General features: G+C 38.7%; 1 protein-coding gene across 4 annotated transcripts in view; it reads left to right on the top strand.

Moving 5' to 3' along the window:
* Positions 1–19,370, top strand: part of LOC126380162 (chromatin complexes subunit BAP18-like) — a 32,652-nt gene that overhangs the window by 11,159 nt on the left and 2,123 nt on the right. The gene's annotated exons all lie outside the window — the stretch shown is intronic.

Genomic DNA, 19,370 nt, shown 5'->3' with positions numbered 1-19,370 from the left:
GGAAAATTCATGAATTTTTTTGTTATTTTATAATTATTTTAATTTCCATACTTTTGCGACAGGATATTCGACTTGATACCAACTCAGAATCATGGTTTGAATCAACCCTCAAAGGTTCGTGACGATGTCACTAACACCCTGTATATTTCCGAACGTGACTTGAAGGTGAGCGATTCAAAATGAATGTCCCTGGCCTGCGTTACATATCGCGTTGTGCATGCCAAGACTCTTTTTTTACAGCAAACTTTTCCAGAAACCAATAGGGTAGTTTCCAACTAGTCAAATTCTTCAAATTCTAATAATAAATAAAAAAAAAAAATAAAAAAAAATATTTTAATTCTTTTTTCTAAACGTCAAAACACAAAATTACAATGGAATTTGTATGAAAAAGCAACCTGTGACGTCTTAGAAAAACGTGACAAAATTTCGCACATATTGCTTTTATTCCATTTTTAAATTCATAAATAAGTTGAATGGAAAAAGAAAACGTTTTTGGCAACTTTAGATCTGTCTTTATTTGGTAATCAGAATTTCATTATTTATCTTTGTGCTAGGAAACTATCCAATTACTCAGAAAATCGCGCAATGTAAATAGCCGAAACTCAAAGTGCAATACTTTGAGATTATTTTCGTTGCCCAAGCGGTTATTGTAAGATGGATAAAATACTCTCAGGAACTTTCATATATTCATATAATATTAGTCTTTCTAAGCAATTACTGGTTAATAGTTTTTTTTTATAAGGATAATGGTAGGTAGTTAATGTTCAAGTTAAACCTTATTAATCTGGTTTTTAAAATAATTCAGGTCGTCTTTATAAATGTAGTAGGTAGATACACTATGTATCGGTAAAAATACACTCTTGTGATAAATGATATTTAAGATGATAATTGATAAAAATGATATAGAAAACGGCATTTGAAGGAAATGATATAAAAACGACCGCTTGATAGAGAGCGTTTAATTGCACTGATTTTAAAGTGATATATGATACATCAAACAATACTTAAATAAGATTCAGCAATAAAATTGTACGGTTGTCCGTACATCTTGCCCACTAAGATGAAAATAAGAGTATAAGTATATGTAAAAAATGGTAGAAGTAAATGATGATAATAAAGAGCAAGATGAAGACAATCATACTGAAGCGTACAATAGTAAATTTATAAACTAATAATTGTAATAGAGTTATTTAAATTGAGTTAACACTAGGAACATCAAATTTCACTGAGTGGATTGATATAGGTGAAGTTGATTTATCGACGTTTTCAATTTTATTAACATCGATCTTCCGTACTGCGTCCGAGCTGCTGTCGGCCACCGAGGGTCTAGGGGCTGGCGCTTGTGCCTGTTGATTATGAGTTAGTCGTCTTCTTAAATAAAAGCATGATATGATAACTATAGCCACGAGACCAACCAACAACACATACTGTAGACAATAATGATGTACGTCGTGTATACTGAGTTGTTGACTCGATTCCTTCTTCAAAACATCTATTTGTCTTTCTATCTGATCCTGAATACTTAGATGTTCCTCCGAACGTACCGAGGTAGACTCGAAAGGTACGATGGTATTGTATATAGTATTTAAGACCGACATTTTAGGTATTTCGATCCTCTCTGCGTGACCTTGCATCTGATTCAAAAAATGGTTATGAGAATGTAAGGTGAATGAATCGCCTTTGAGTGTGCAGCCTTGGCTTAGCGTAATAAGGCCACTTCCGGTCAAACTTCTTATCTCCATGCCAGCTGAGCAGAATATGCGTACGTTGCACTGCGTACAACATGAGTACAACCAGCTGTTTAGCCGCCGCAACTTGATCCACTTGTCGGTAGTGCAAGGTGATAGCTCTGTTATACACGGCGACCCTCGTGTTATCTCTGTGTTTACTATTTTGATATCGCAGATGCTTTTCTTTGGCTTTAGGTCGTAAATGGGTTTGTCAAGGGAACATAATAGTTTGTCCTGTGTGTGGATACATGATTGTAAATCGATGTCTGATAGTAGAATTATCATGTCTCTTTTCAGATTAAATGCAATATACGGTAAGGTTGGAGTAATATGATATATTCCATCGTCCTTTTTTATAGGAATGGTAATAATTTTATCCAACTCGTAGACTTCTCTGCTTACCAGAGGGATCTTAATTTCGATGATGAGATAATCCTTAATAATTCTAGCGTGAACTCTTAAGAGACGGTATAATTCTCGTATGTTGTATTTGTCCGTGGGTAAATTAAGATCTACATTTAATTGTCTCATAATGATATTTGCTTGTTCTTCGAGTTGATCAGGCGAAAATAGGTGAATGTCGATGCGACCATGGGTAATGTCCGTAACGGTATTGATTAGTGTTTGCTGGATACGTCTCAAGTTTGATAATATGATATTTGCTGCTAAAGCGGATGATGTCATGTACATTCCATTTTGATAATCGAGGCGCACCTGTCCAACTTCCACTGATAAGTTTTGGAGATGCTGTTTGATAAATGAGAACTGTTTATTCATTATAATCTTCATTGCGCCGCAGTATATTGTACTCCGATTCAATGACAAGAGTTTGATTCTTGATAAGTGCTTGAAGGTGATTCTCATTTTGAGATATTTTGTGTATGTCGTTATGGTACTGTTCTGCGAACCTCTCATCCAAAACACCAAATAGTTCACTTGCTAAATACCCGATTCCATTCACAAGTCCTCTCCTGAATCTTTTGTTTTGATACGTCAATAGCCCATTATAGTGTTCAATTTCATTTACTTCATGTTGCAATTGTAATATTACACTTTCGTACTGATTGCCCGCGTTATTGCATAGTCCCTTCAAATGCGTGACGTATTGTTGTATGTCGTGTAGTCCATGCCAATACGTAGACATATTGTAATATACAATCAACTTCCACTCATCCTTGATATTCTGAAGTTCCGATATTTTATCGAAATACAGGCTCTGTTGATTGCTAAGAGCGGTGATATTAATGGGTAGAGTCTGTTGCAGACTCGGTGATAAAAGCGCCATGAACATGAGGATGGCTAGGGACACGACATGACTGACAACTTTTCTTCCCCGCCTGCGTCTGTCTGTAGTGACGTCAGCATGTTGTGAGTCTTGTCCTTCAGTGTCGTCTGTCGCCTTTGTCGGTGTAGTGACGTCATGTATCGGTAACGTGATCAATCGATTTATTGGGCGCTTGATGATATTATTTTTAGTTTTTAATGATACGACCCTTACATAACCATCCTTCCCAGGATGGAGTTCTTGCACTCGACCAATAGCCCACTTGCCGGGCGGCATGTTGTCTTCCTTGATGATAACTATGTCGTTCACTTCAAGATTTTTGGTAGGTTTTCTCCATTTCGACCTTGCTTGGAGCTGTTGCAGATACTCAGAAGACCACCTTTTCCATAGTTGTTTGTTTAAAGATTGTACCAGTTGCCATCGTGTTGTTAAATTGATATTTTCCGGATCAGTCTGTGGTCTTGATAATAATGAATCTCCCACCAAAAAGTGACCAGGAGTAAGATACTCGTCACTGGGGTTTTCAGTAAGAGCAGATAACGGTCTCGAATTCAGGCACGCTTCAATCTGATATAACAATGTGATAAACTCCTCGTATGTGAGTTTCTGATATCCAAGCACGCGTTTCAGGTGATATTTCAGGCTCTTGACTGCGGCTTCCCACAGCCCACCCGCGGAAGGCCAACAGGGCGCGTTGAAATGCCACGTCACATCCATATCGCTAACGCTTTTGATAAAGTCGGTGTTGATAGTTTCCGTGATAGCTTGATATTCCTTCTTCAGGACCCGCGATGCGCCAACGAAATTTGTGCCGTTGTCGCTATAAACGTGCTTAGGGGTACCCCGACGAGCACACAGTCTTCTGAAGGCAGCAAGGAATGCGGCAGTGCTTAAGTCCGATACCAACTCAAGGTGCACAGCCTTGGTCGCCAAACAGATGAAGACGGCGACATAACCCTTCATTACCTTGATACCTCTTCCCTTGTTGGCTTTGATGTCAACATGTCCTGTGAAGTCGACTCCTGTGTTACTAAATGGTCGTGCTGAAGTGACCCGCGCTTGTGGTAAGTCCGCCATTATTTGTTGATTGTTTGCCTGACTAAAACGCCTGCACTTAATGCACAGCCTGATTTGCTTCTTAACAGCTCGAATGCCGCTGATAATCCAAAATGTGTCCCTGATATATGATAATGTGAGTCGCGGTCCGCCGTGAAGTGTCGTTATGTGGGCTTGACTTATTATTAATTCAGCAAGTCGACTATGTAGTGATAGTACTACAGGGTGTTTTGCGGAGTAACTTTTATTTGAATTTTCAAGTCGTCCGCCAACGCGCAATATTCCGTTATCGTCCAAAAACGGATTCAAACTTAATAATTTGCTACTAGTTTGAACGTGGCCTTTGTTGTTCAATTGTTGAATATCGTTTACAAAGTCGAGAGCTTGTGCGTTTTTGATAATTAAATTATAAGCATCCTGTAGCTCGTATGTCGTCAGCGTACTTCCGGTCGGACCCGATGTGCCTCGCTTCTTTCGCAATTGTTTCATGTAACGTGATATCCAGCCGACTGTTCGAATTACTCGAGTGATAGAACTGCAATTATTTAATAATTGTGTGATAATAATAGATTGTTCATTTTGATATAAAGTAGCGTTCACACATGCCCTTTTGACTTCAATAGTTGGACTTTCAATGGTCGATGTTATTGCCTCATCGGGGTTAAAATTGATCAGATATTTCGGTCCTTCCCACCACAATGTGTGTTGTAATAGATCGGACGTTGATAATCCCCTCGTGGAGCAGTCTGCAGCATTTTCATCCGATTTAACATGATGCCAACGAGTGGCAGGTATGACGTCGGTAACCTGCCGGACTCGATTGGCCACGAATGATTTCCATCGTGATATGTCTCCGTGTAGCCATCCAAGAACTACCATTGAGTCAGTCCATGCGTTAATAATGATATCCGTTCTTGATAATGATTCTAAAATCTTCTTCATCAACTGTGATAGTAGGACAGCTCCTAGAAGCTCAAGCCTGGGCAATGTTATTTGCTTGTTGTGTGGTGCCACCTTTGTCTTCGCGGCGATCAACCGTGACGTACACTCACCCTTATGATTGTTTGTCACAATGTAAACAGAGCACGCGTATGCCTTTTCCGAGGCATCGCAAAACCCGTGTAGTTGATACTTTGTATGACTATCACCTAGGTAACGTGGTATGTTGAATTTTTCTATATTTTCCAGATCTTCCCGTAACGGTAGCCATTCATTTAAGATGTCGGTGGGCAGATCGTCATCCCATGATATGTCACATAGCCAGGTTTTTTGAAATAATATTTTTGCTTTGATAGTAAGCGGTGACAGCCACCCTAGTGGATCGTAAATCTTAGAAATGTCTGATAATAATTGCCTCTTCGTACGGCTTATAGTGTTTACATTGTAGTCAATTTTATTTTGATACATAAATGAGTCTGTCGTGGGGTTCCACTTTAATCCAAGTGTCTTTCGAGACTCAGTGTTTTTAAATTCAAGGGGGGTGTTCAGTTGATCCGGTGATAAGTTATTGATAAGTTGTGGTTCATTGCTCGACCACTTGCGCAGATTCATGCCTGCTCCTGTCAGGACGTCAATTAGCTGCCGTTGTAGCTCTTTTGCTTGTTCCAAGGAGTCGTGTCCACTCATAAGGTCATCCATGTAGAATGATGTTTCCAAGGCTTTTGCGGCCAAAGAATGAGTTTCGGCGTTGTCCCTTGCTATCTGTCTCAAAGTCCTAATGGCTAAGTATGGTGCAGCCTTAGTTCCATACGTCACAGTAGATAGTTGATACTCCTGGAGGACGTCATGTGGTGACTCTCTCCAGATTATTGATTGCAATCGTTGATCGCATTGTCTGATTAGAATTTGACGAAACATCTTCTCAATGTCCGCCGTGATGACATACCTGTACATCCTCCATTTAAGAATTAGAGTTTGCAGGTCTTGTTGTAAATTGGGGCCACATTCCATTAGATCATTTAAACTGCGACCTGATGACGTTTTTGATGAAGCGTTGAAAACAACTCTTAATGCCGTAGTTGTAGAGTCCAATTTCAGAACGCCGTGATGCGGTAGGTAGCACGTGGGATCGGTTGCCGTGACGTCAGCCTTGCACATGTGATTCAATTCTTGATATTCATGTATGAATTTTTTGTAACTGTCTGATAATGAACTATTTTTTGATAATCTGTTTTCTAGTTGCTTAAATTGTGCAATGGCCCTTGACTTTGATGCTCCGAGATGTTGTTCGAAGTCGGATTTCATGGGCAGGGCAACCTCGTATCTACCGCTGCTTAGACGTCGCGTAGTTGCTTGATAAAAATCTTCGCAATATTTATCTTCTTTAGTTAATGTAGGTGGGTTGTCATTGATATCTTCCACCTCCCAGAACTTTGATATGTCCTCCAATGGGATGGTAGCTACATGACAGTTGAATGTCTTCACATTTCCTGATAAAATCCAGCCCAGTCTTGTCTGCTGGGCTATGGGTGCCTGGATGGGGCCCTTGATAAGACCATTCATAATGATATCAGAATAGATGCTGGCATCTAATAATAAATCTATTGGTCGTGATACATTATATTCGGGATCTGCCAAATTGATATGTTGTAGGTGTGGCCATGATTTTTTCCCAAACGTAGAATTAGGTAAATTATTGATAACCTTTGATATAATTAAAGCTTGTGTAGTAAATTCATAGTCTCCATAAATGGATTGGCATTCCATGGTAACCATTCCTTTGCTTTGCTTAGAGCCGGCACCTATGCCTGATACAGATGCATGATAACGTTGTCGCTGTAAGCCCAAAATTTGAGCGGCATTCTCTGATAAGAGTGATATTTGAGACCCTTGGTCGAGAAGGGCTCTCAAAATGATAAAGGTATTGTCTGCTGCTTTCACCTTTAATGATACAGTAGTCAACAAGATTTCTTCTTCGTCTGTGGCAACATGATTTACATTATGTTGTTTATTGTTTGATTGATAATTACTTGCCCTTGAAGCTAGCGGCGGTGAAAACGCTGAGTTTCCGGACGGTGTCGAATGTGTTTCATTCATTCGAACTTGATTCATTTTTTCTACAACATCATGAATGATAGTATTATGATTGGCACTGCATTGTTTGCAACGTTTTGTTGAAGTGCATGGCTTGTCGTAATGCTTGTAGAGACAATTACGGCATATTTGATTTTTAGCAAGTGACGTCATTTTCATTTCCGGTGACATAGCAAGGAACCGTTTACACTGAAATAAATCGTGTTCAAAGTTACACAATGGACATTTAGGTGTGTAAGTCGTCACTGCCTGATAGTTTTTGTTTTGATATCTCCCATTATATTTAGGTCTGTAGAATGCTTGCTGAGAAGCTTGTTGTGGGGGTTGATATGGTTTGTAGTAGTCCGTTGCATTCTTCTCTTTCCTGGGGATGGGTTCGAGAGCTATGAATTTGCTCTCAATGAATGACATGAGCTCGTCGAATGATGGAAGATCTCGAGGAGACTTGCGTGCCTCCTTGTAATCACTGTACGTAGTGACATCCAATTTTTTTGATATAAGGTGTACAAGTAGAGGATCCCACGTAGTGGTATCGATTCCAAGATTATGGATCGCGTGTATGCACTCCATGGTAGTGTCATACAAGCGTTTGAGCTCGAATGATGACTGTCTTTGGACGTTAGGTTGAGATAGAAATACTTCTATTTGATTGGTAAACAGTACTTGAGGGTTGTTGTAACGATGGGTGAGCAAATCCCACGCGGTGTCGTAGTTCTCGGATGATATATGTAGATGCTGTATGAGGCGCTCAGCTTCCCCCTTAAGTCTACCTTTTAAATGCTGTAATTTTTGCGCCTTGCTTAAATAAGCATTGTTGTGTATAGCTTCCGTGTAGAGATCAAAGAAAGTGGGCCACTGTGTATATTTACCGGTGAAGGTTGGAATCTCCACCAGCGGGGTTGATTGTTGTCGGTGAACGTTGGCGCACATTTTCCTATTAAGCTGTTTCTTGATATCATTGTACTTAGTTTCATATTTCAGAAACTCGACGTCGTACGTCTTATTACTCCCTTGTAGAATATTATCTATGCGTAAATGAAGGTCATCAATCACGCGCCAACGATGCTGTAACTCCCTCAATTCATCTTCAATCTCCCATTTTTCTTCTATGTTGTCGACATTGATACGATTGATAATTCTACAAAAGGCTCTAAAATTAGCTCTCTGTTGTGATATCAACTCTTCCGCTGGCCCGCATGGAATGGTACCTCTGTCCTGTTTGCTGATATTAGGCACGTCAAATTGATATTCCTTGACTTCTTCATCGGCGGAAGGGTTCGGTGAACGCGATGTCGATGGTGTTGGGTAAGTTGCTATTTTACACTTTTCAGCTAGGTAAAATTCTAACATGTTTTCATAAATGTTTTTCGTAAAATATTCATGGGATTTATCTTCAACCGCTAAAAGATTTTTGTGATTGGCTTCAAATTCCTCCCAGAGGCTGTCCAGCGCTGAAAGCTTTTTCTTGATGTAGTCAGATGTTTTCCTACCGGCCCCATCCTTGCTGAAGTTGATGCTGATCCTCTCTATCTCCTTGATAAGCTGACTCTGTCTTGCAAACACAGACTCCATCTTGATACTGTAGATAAAGTAGGACAGTATTGATAACTCGATGACGTGATATAGTATATGTTGTTTCAGCTACACAACTAAAAAAAAAAACAGTGTTTCCGATCTCTGTGCGATATCTGCGCCTTCTCAATCTAACTGGTGAGACCCGCTGGTGGGAGGCCAGTTACACCGAATCGCTACCACACTCCAGATCCGTGAACACAAATCCGTCGATAGATACACTCACTTCGCTCACTTGATGTCACTGATGCAAAGTACTTAACTGATATAAAGTCTAATTGATATAAAGTGCTAACCACACGCGAAAAGTCAATGCTGTACAGAAGTCCACGTGCATGTATGTATGACCTCTCGCGCACTGATTCACATTCCGGCTCGAAGGACCAAAAAATGTATCGGTAAAAATACACTCTTGTGATAAATGATATTTAAGATGATAATTGATAAAAATGATATAGAAAACGGCATTTGAAGGAAATGATATAAAAACGACCGCTTGATAGAGAGCGTTTAATTGCACTGATTTTAAAGTGATATATGATACATCAAACAATACTTAAATAAGATTCAGCAATAAAATTGTACGGTTGTCCGTACACACTATTTGGAATCTTTTCGATTTTCGATGCCAGGAAAATGTAGCCCTCCGAATGACGTAATAATTATTTTAGCCATCGACGGCCAATAGCCCCGATTCCTGCACCATCTAATTTTAAGTTAACCTGTCATTTTCTTATCCGCCAAAAAGGAAAGGAACAACTGTTAATTCTAAAATGTATGAGTGAATGAAAGAATACGACAGGATAAGAAATCGACAGGTATAACTTAAAATAAAATTAGATGGTGTCTACAGGAATTTTAAGTTATACCTATTATTTTCTTATCTATTTTAATAGATGGTGCACACCATCTTATTTTAAGTTATTCCTGTCTTTTTCTTATCCACCGAAAAGGAAAGGGACGGGTGAATGACAAGCATACAATTTACGTAACACGTCAATTTTATGCAGAAATTTAAAAAACCCTACCAAAATATTACGACAAAATTAAGTTGACAGCACACGTCAAACGCGTAGCATATCAGCGACACGCCTTTTATATGCGCCCGGATTAATAATTAATTTTAAAATTAATAGGTATATAATTAATTTTAAATTGACGACAGTTAGTCGTCAATTCTCCTTACTTTTCCTTTTCGGCGGATACGGAAATGACGGGTATAGCTAACTTAAAACAAAATTAGGAAGTATGCAGGAATCGGGGCCATTATGTTGGTAATTCACCTTACAAACACACGATAGAAGAATTGTTAGAAACCCTTTTCATACTTTCATGGCATTTCGTGGAATTTTACATTGTTTAGGTAACTGAACGCCCAAATACTTATTCGATCACTGGCCATCACTTTTAGTTGTGATAATGTGATAATAGAGTTGTTTTGCTGAGTAGGTACCGTCGACTGGAGAAAATTATATCATTCCTCATTTATTATCATTTTTATTTTACTTAAACACCGAAATGTTATTTTTATTTCACGCAACTGATTTGTAACGTTTTATTTCGTGTCAAATTCTAATTATGATTTATTTTTGATTTGATTACACAAAAATATTTTTAAATTTTACCACTACATTTGTTTTATTTTTTCGTTTTATTTTATATTTTTTAACGGGTAATATTTTCTGGGGTCGGCAGTGCAACCTTATAGATGTTTTACCAGTTAAGTCGAGGTTTTCATCATGGGAGTCATTAGAATAGTATTAGGTGTAGGATTATGTAGGAGGCAAAGGGTAGTGTTACCTTTGACTTCCCTACCCAATATTGGACTTGCGTCTAATACGCACTGTTACGGGGTCATATACCACTACTGTTATAGTATTAAATTAATATATCATTAGCGGCCTCCGTGATCCAATGGTTGAGCGTTGGGCTCATGATCCGGAGGCCCCGGGTTCGAATCCCGGTGGGGACAAAAATAACTTTATGATCCCTAGTTTGCTTAGGACGTTACAGGCTGATCACCTGATTGTCCTAAAGAAGATCCGTTCTTAGGAAGGCACGTTAAGCCGTTGGCCCGGTTACTACTTACTGATGTAAGTATGTAGTCGGCACATGAGCCATGTCAGGGGACTTCGGCTCAGTAATAACCCTGACAGCAGGGTTGATGAAGTTGGTATTCCACCTCGCAACCCACACGATAAGAAGAATCATTTAGGGCGCTTTACCCTATTTTTCAGATGCTTAAGTATCGGGCAGTTAGTTCGATCATAATATAAGAAATATTTAGATAGGTTAGGAACTAGAGTAGGGGAGGAAAGATTATAACGCCGTTTGGATATTAGGCACTATTTGTCAATCGATATTAGGATAACATTATTAGGTTAAGCCCTAGCTTTATACCGTAGATGGGGTTTATTACCCGAGTAGGAAAATTCGCTGAAAAAAATGAAATACAAACCTAACGCAACGTAAGCACATCCCGGACACTTCATACAAAGCACCTCGTTTTACACAGACACTACACATTGATTTTATCGTACACGCGCATCTGTGTGTGACGTCAGACGCCCATACGATTGAAGACTAAAGTAAGACAGGGGGTGAGGTAAACCTAGCGCAGACGCTGGTGGGGAGCGAAGCGTTGCCGTTCTATATAATAATAATAACTTTATTGCACAAAATAGGAGAAATACAAAAATTGTTTACTTAAAACTAAAGGTGTGCTTATAATCTAATTAGTTTTCAGGAGTTGTACAGGGGTCCCCAAACTAGGCAATGCCTGAATCTTTGGGAACCAGATATTTTTTTTTATATTTTATTAGCCTTAATTTTACTTACAATGTAAAATTATAACAAAAAAACAAAAGAAAACAAAGATAGGCATTACAAAATAAAGTGTAGTATAATTGTACTATTATTCGTTATTCTATCATAATCAAAAGTGGCTTCAACGTTATATTTGTGGCTCTGCCCACCCCACAGACGAGTTTATGCAAGACCTCAATCTTATCTCGAAATTACTTCAATAAGGCATGACGTCATTATTTTCGAATTATTATGTTGGCAGTATGATATGCACGATTCCCTTAAGTAGTTCTCAAAGTTGAGGGCGTTTCGTTCCCACCTTTTTCTTCTATACTATCTACCGACCCTATGGTAGGTTCTACCTTAGTAATTGAGCGTTCAAGCGCCTTATTATACTTAAGAACATTTCATGTTATCGGCTCGCCGGTCTATGTTCTAGCCTAGAATATAATGCGAGTACCTACTCAATAGCAAAGGCATAGTACCTAAACTAAGTCTGGGTAAGTAGAGGATTATTTCTCTACTTTCCACTGTATATCGCACATCTAGTTCTTAAAAGTCATAAATGTCAAAAAATCTGAAATTGAGTTAGTAATTAACGTAGATATGGCAAAACAAAAATCGTTAAAGCGCTGTACTGTAAAATTTAAAAAAATACATTTATGACTTTAAAGAACTAGATGTGCGAATTATGTGTTTTATTAACTTTACGCTATAATAACTCCAAAGACGTTAGACAAGTTCCAAGGGACTTCGATCGCGATTCCTTGACGTACACATGAATGTAGACACCACACTTACGGGTGCCTTACGAGAGCCTTCAGCGCTCCCCATTTGTCCGGCCAAGTAGTTAATGCCATCTGCAAAAAGTCACGTCAAAAAATAAAGACGCCTCACGCGTAGCACCTTGATGTCGCTGTTTCAACTCGGCTAACCCCGGAAGCAAGTACCCAACTATCTATTTTCAACTCACCATGTGGCGCCTACCCTACCTAGCAGAACAGGGTAGGTGCTTGATATGAGCTCTTGATAGGATAAGAATATTAGTTATGACATAAATAGGATTAATAGTAGATGAGGCTTTTGCCTTTTAGAAAAAAATCCGACCCTCCCCGAAGTAAAATAAACGACGTGCTGAATAGGTAAGATCAATTTGTAGACGTAAAAAAATATATATCGGGAATAGTAGTAGTTAATATAAGTAGTTGAACAAATACAGCCTATGCTCTAAGCTATGGTAGGTTTTTTCTTTTCATCAATCTATTTACGTGAAAATGCTGAAGATTAATTTAAAATTCGTCTTTCAATATCTTATCTAACGCCGCATAATAGGCTGAAAATCGTGTATCATAGGATATAGACCTAACCTGTATTAGGCCTCCCCGATACCGACCCCGCCGGCGTGGTCGACGATTTCCCTCAATCAGCGCTTATCGCTATCGACCCGCTAGGGTCGATTAATTCTTTCAATTATTTCCCTCTCAGACGACGCCCTGAGCCGAGGTTCGCACCCAACTGGACGCCCTCAGGCCTGTTGTCTTAAACGTTGTACCGGGTGGGAGCCTTCAGCGCTCCCCATTTGTCCGGCCAAGTAGTTAATGCCATCTGTGGCAATTCTAAAATAAGTCACTGTAGGGAGCGCTGGTAATTTCAATAAAACTGTAACTGTATTACTTAGGATATTAAATTAAATTACAAGATCCAAACATTGAGACGCGTTGGCTTGCTCGCGCTAGAGATGTGACTGACCATAAATGGTAGACTATTAGGTATGTCCCATACAGTCACGTCAAAAATGTATTGGGCCGGTTTTTCCTTCGCGGGTTGGAAGGCCAGATAGGCAGTCGCTTCTGTGAAAAACGGGATAATGCTAGAGGGATTGTTTGACGTTTCAAAAGTTTTGTTAGTTAAGTATTCTTCGTAGTTTTTGACTACATGGGAAACGACACACGGCATAGCATAATTAATTATAAGAAATGTAGTTCAGGACTTATTACCTGGTTAGTCGTTCGTACCCACATGCTGGAAACATCATAATGTACGATACATGTCTATTATTATATTTCTATAGGCAAGTATAACGTATTATGGTGGAGTAAGGTAGGGAAAGGTCAAACTTTGGGGTTTTTACAATTAATATAAGAACTTTAAGAAATTAATCTAATCTATGAAATTCATATTTATCTTAGGACGTTAAGGAAAATTAATTATATCTCCATTCACAACTTCCGATTAAATTATGTAGTAGGAAAATCGTAGCGACATGCCATATTACGTGGCTTTTCAGGTCACGTTCGCCAAAAATAATATAGATAGCTCTTTCAAGATTTAACGTGATAATTACTAATTAGCTATTTTGTCATTATTCGGGTACACAATTATTCAAAAATACAACGAAATGGCAGAAACATAATGTAAAAATAATTATTGCTATATTTCGGTCACATTATGTTATAGAATTATATTGCTTCTCTTTATTTTGATCAGAATAATAATTGGTGGAAGATGTAATTGTGCCTGGGTATAATGAAAAGGGTCATCCATACTAATATTATAAATGCGAAAGTAACTCTGTCTGTCTGTCTGTCTGTCTGTCTGTCTGTCTGTCTGTCTGTCTGTTACTCTTTCACGCCTAAACGGCTGAACGGATTTTGATGAAATTTGTTATGGTGATAGATGATAACCTAGAAATGGTCATAGGCTATAAATAATCACGCCATCGTTCGTAGGGGGTAGGCAGTAGGCAGATAACTAAATTGAGTTAGTGATTTTTTGTCGTTTTTGTTGGGACTTTTGCTCTTTCACGTCTAAACGGCTGAACGAAATTTGATGAAATTTAGTGAGGTAATAGATGGTTACCTAAAAACGGATATAAGATCAAAATGATCACGTAATCGTACTTAGGGGGTAGGAAGTAAGTAGAAAACTGAATTGAGTTAGTGATTTTTTATGGTTTTTGCTGGGAGTTTTGCTCTATCATGCCTAAACGGCTGAACGGATTTTTAATGAAAGTTAGTTAGGTGATAGATAGTACCCACCTACCTAGAAAAGGATGTGGGCTATTAATATTCATGCTATCGCACTTAAGGCGTAGGCAGTAGGCAGAAAACTAATTAAGTTAGTGATTTTTAATCGTTTGTTTTAAAAGTTTACCTCATTCACGCCTTAATGTCTGAACAGATTTTTATAAGACGTGGTTTATTTAAAGATAGGATCCTAGGCACGGACACAGGCTACTTTTTACGGCGGGAAAATGCTTCATTCCCGCGGAAATCTAGCGTGGTCGTGTCAAGAAGCGCATGACGCCATAGCTACTGAAATGATTTTGATGTTTTTTTTTTTTAAACTGAGTGTTACTAAGACTTCAAGTTAGTATTTGATCACTTTTCTAACTTAGAGGGTAGGTAGGCGCCATAATTTAGGGAATCCCTACTAATATTATATATGCGAAAGTAACTCTGTCTGTCTGTCTGTTACGTTTTTCCGCTTAAACCTCTCAACCGATTTTGATGAAATTTGGCACAGACAATCTTTAGACCCTGAGAAAGAACATAGGCCTTTATTGCGAAAAAAAGGGATGCAGAGGTTAAAATAGGGGTTGAAAGTTTGTATGGGATATTTTGCGTACGGCTGTGCAGTATGGTTCAAAAAGGCATCTATTGGGACCTACATTACGGACCTAACCAGCGTCCAAAGAATGGCTTGCATGATAATAACGTGAGATATGTCGTCCACACCAACCTTGGCAATGGAGGCGGCACTAAACCTGCGTCCACTCCATCTGTACATAATCGGGGAAGCTAGACTCGCTATGCTCCGAGCTAAGGAAAGGGGTAAGACGACATGGGGATCAACTGTCATGAGAAAACTCAAAGAGGACCTTATGACTGACCCGGTTATGGCGATGCCCTCAGACGTCATGGTCGGGACTCATAACTTTGTGAGTTACTTCAAGGTGGTAATACCAGAGAGAGAGGAGTGGTCTAGAACTCTACCCTCGCCCTTTCCCAGTGCGGATCGGGTGTGGTTTACCGACGGCTCTAAGCGAGATGGGCTTTCAGGGGCGGGTATATAAGTACCCCAAACGAAAGAGGGTAACCAACATGGGGGCACACGCCACAGTTTTTCAGGCTGAGATGTATGCCATCATTGATTGTGTGCACCAAACTTTGGGGAACATAAACAGTAACATTCTCATACTGTCGGACAGCCAGGCTGCTCTTAAGGCAGTGGCGGCGACTGAAGTAGACTCATTACTCATTCTAGAGTGTATAGATAGTCTGAATAAGTTGGGGGCCTCAAATTCGGATCGGATCGGATTCGGAGAGAGAGATCGGGAACAAGTCTAATCGGACCCGAACCCTTCTGCGGGATCTCGAAAAGCACCTCTAGATATCATCTGGGGGTGCGACTAGGAAATGAATCCAAGGAATTTTGGCCCAACTCAGTTGGCCTGAAACATTCGAAGCAGCTGATTAGACCTTTTCCTAAGAAATTCTCATCAGAAATCGTTACTCTCACTAGGGGGCAGGCTAGGATTTTAATAAGGGGGCATTGCAGACTCAATAAGCACATACACAGAATGGAGCTGACCGAGTCTCCTTTATGCAGATTCTGTTTAGGGGAAAATGAGACGCCACTACATTTGCTGTGCAGCTGTGAGGCTCTCATACATAGTAGAAGCCGTACACTTGGGGACTACATAATGGATCCCCAGGAAGTCGTGCAACTTTCTCCCAAAAAGACGTTGGATCTCTTCGAACGGATCGGTCTAGAGGAGAATTTTTAAATGTAGGGATTTAGGTCACAATAGATCTGACAAGGTCGCAGTGATCTCGCGGGCTGCATTCAGTTCGGTCTCCACAATTCTCAAATAATAAATAAATAATACCCAAATCTATACCGTTCCTTTAATATAATCCTTAACATTCAAATTAAAAGTAGGGGAAGGCTGGGCAAAGTGAATACCCCGGGCAAAGCGAATACTCCCCACTACTCCTAAAATATTAGATGTTAATTCAACACACCACTACTGTTACGTCGGGCCATCTTGGATTAATACGCTGCAAACATAGAAGCGAGAGGCCGCGTCGTGTCCCTTCCGCGGAGTGGAGATTTGTGTTTTCGTAAATAAAAGATGGATTTTAAGCGGTAAGTACATTGATTAATTCTCCTATATTACTAGTTCTTGATTCTTAGGAATGTCTTAATTCAGTAGCATACCAAAGTAGGTTTTTATGGTATATTTAACAGAAAGTCAGAATTATTAGTTTTTGCATGAAATGTGTTAAGCTCAAAACTTACCTAGTGGGGCAAAGTGACTAGGGCAAAGTGGATACCATATCCACTGATGGCTTATTATCTAAAAAGGTCTTTTACTTGTTTCAGATGATGAATAAATATAAAAAAAACTTTTCACCGAAGATTAGGAAAATATATATAAAAGAAGATGGTAAACTAATTGAAAATTGGATTCGATGTGACATTTGTCAACAATGGTGTCACGAAAATTGTTCTGCTTTTGATGGCACATAAGGGTATACCTGTGACAATTGCCAATCTTAATTTTATAATTTTATGGCCAATAAAAGTTATTTGTTTCAGTTAATCAAAGTTATTTCTATATTTTCAGAGTCTGATTATGGGTATTCACTTTGCCCAAGTGCTGTAACCGCTTTACCCGGGGTACCGGGCAAAGCGAATACAATCGTACTTTTTTTTATTTTAACTGCAGTTGATTATTGTTTTAATATTCTTGGTTACTGATGTTCGTATTTGTAAGAGCAATAAATAAAGATTGATTTGTGATAATTATTTTGTTTTTGTATTGTAAACCTTTTCTGCTATAACCTTAAATACCTTAAGGTATCCACTATGCCCGGCCTTCCCCTACGCAGACGAAGTCGCGGGTACCAGCTAGTCATTTATATATACCTAAAAACAAAGATAAAAGATGCGTAATAACATAACATAACAAATACTTTATTGCACAAACAGGAAAAAACAAAATACAAAACAAAAGAGAAATAGAATTAGCACAATAGGCGGCCTTATTGCTAAGTAGCAATCTCTTCCAGGCAACCTTTAAGTATAGGAGAAATATAGGAGTAATGTCTGTCTGAAGAACGTAGCTTGGAAAGTTCCTCGTTGATAAGCTTATCATGTTATTGGCCCCGATTCCTGCAGACACCGCCTAATTTTATTTTAAGTTATACCCGTCATTTTCATATCCGTCGAAAAGGAAAGGGATGGATGATTCGCAGCTCTAAATTTTAGGAAGAATGAGTAAATGAATGAATAACCCGGGCGAATCAAAAAGGTATGTCGCTGGTATGCAATCCGTTTGACGTGCTGTCTACTTACCTGTGTCGGGTTATTGACCGATGTAAAATTTTTAGACGGTTGTTGTAGATTTGTCCTTAAAATTTACGTGTGTTCCATAAATTTTATGCTTGTCGATTACCCGTCCTTTTCCTTTTCGGCGGATAAGAAAATGACAGATATAACTTAAAATAAAATTAGATGGTATTTACAGGAATTAGCACCATTATAAATATAAAAATGTAAATTAAGTACGGTCACGAGTACTAACATGTATACACTTTGAAACCATGTCTCATTAACTTTTTTGACAAACTAAACCGTAAGCTTCATTAAATGTCAAATATGGTAGTGCGACAGGGTTCTAAAGTGGGTACATGATATTGCTCATGACTGTACCTATACTTAAGTACTTACCATTTTTTACGGGAAACTGAATTGGGCATTAGCTAGTAGGTATCGTCAGATTTAAAGCATTTAAAATGTAGGTAAATAAGTAAGTAAAAGTACCTACATAGTTAGTAGATAGGTGTAGTCACAAGCATTAATATGTATACACTTTAGTACCATGTCACGTTAACATTTTTGACAAAATGAACTCTAAGTCTCACTTAGTGTCAAATATGATAATGCGATAGGGTTCTAAAGTGGGTCCATGATATTTTACTCATGACTGTGCGTATTACGTAATGTGTGTGATATTATGTGCGTTTGGGCGCCTTATTAAATGTGCTAGGTTTAGTTGTAGTACGGTCACGAGTACTAATATGTATACATTTTGAAACCATGTCACATTAACTTTTTTGACAAATTAAACCGTAAGTCTCATTAAATGTCAAATATGATAGTGCGACAGGGTTCTAAAGTGGGTACAAGAAATTGCTCATGACTGTACTTACTCAATTAATTCGATAATTCGTATAAGTACTAAGGAAGTTTTGAGAAGTATAAGACGTCTTTTGTGATGACGGTTCTCGTGTCGCCAAAGATCGCCATAGTCTGATTTGACGGAGTTAAAAAGGACACGTTTAAGCAATTAGGGACTTTTATTACAGCTCAATTATTTTATCACGTGTGATATGTGAGCGGCATTTTATGAAGAACCCGCATCTTAAAAGGAACCTCCACCCTAAAAGGAACCCCCATCCTAAAAGGAACCCCCATCTTAAAAGGAACCCCCATACAAAATTTGAAACATCCAACACTTGTAGTTTGTTACATTTCGTGATGAGTGAGTCAGACGGATGATTGACAGCTGTAAATTTTAAAATGAATGAGCGAATGAATGAATAACCCGGGCAAGTCAAACGAGATATAAATATATCCTCTGTCCCTGTTTATCTCGGTGATATGCAACCCGTTTGACGTGTGCTGTCATCTTAATTCTGTTGGGTTACTTTTGCTTATATCTTACTAATATTAGGTATAAATGTGAAAGTTTGTGAGTATGGATGTTTGTTACTCTTTGATCCAAAAACTACTGAATGGATTTTAATGAGACTTCACAATAAAGTAGCTTATACATCAGAATAACACATAGGCTACAATTTATAAAGATACAGTGTGAA

Source organism: Pectinophora gossypiella, chromosome Z (assembly GCF_024362695.1).
Source record: "Pectinophora gossypiella chromosome Z, ilPecGoss1.1, whole genome shotgun sequence".
Lineage (NCBI taxonomy): Eukaryota > Metazoa > Arthropoda > Insecta > Lepidoptera > Gelechiidae > Pectinophora > Pectinophora gossypiella.
The sequence above is the reverse complement of the archived record's forward strand: the minus strand, read 5'-3'. Positions and strand labels throughout refer to the sequence as shown.